We start from the raw sequence: 420 nt of genomic DNA, 5'->3' as shown, positions 1-420 counted from the left end.
TTCATTTGAATTTAGTCCCTTTCTTTTGCAAGGAAATGATCAAATGTGCAATCTTGAAAAATTCCTTAGTGAAGCTTACATAGTAACTAGAGCATGAATGATTTTATATCTATGACATTCCTTGTGTTACAGGGAAAAGTGTCTACACAGAACTGCTTATCCCACTAAGGTGTGATAGCTACCTTAGAAACAAACAAAGTAAAGCTACTTTCGTCTTTCCTTTATGAAGTATAGATGAGAGAAGAACAAAGAAGACCAACCTCTATCTTGCGCTAATCTCCTGGTTCGATTCCTCTCTCTCTTGATAGTCTTTCGCTACTTGTTCCCTTGCACGCCCAGCTTCACAGAGTACCTGTAAGATCATAGTAGCACAGCACTATACAAGAACATGGACTATAATCATAAACAATCTAGGATCAG

Source organism: Pinus tabuliformis, chromosome 6 (genome assembly GCF_031772625.1).
Source record: "Pinus tabuliformis cultivar Carrire ecotype Pingquan chromosome 6, CPIR1, whole genome shotgun sequence".
Lineage (NCBI taxonomy): Eukaryota > Viridiplantae > Streptophyta > Pinopsida > Pinales > Pinaceae > Pinus > Pinus tabuliformis.
The sequence above is the reverse complement of the archived record's forward strand: the minus strand, read 5'-3'. Positions refer to the sequence as shown.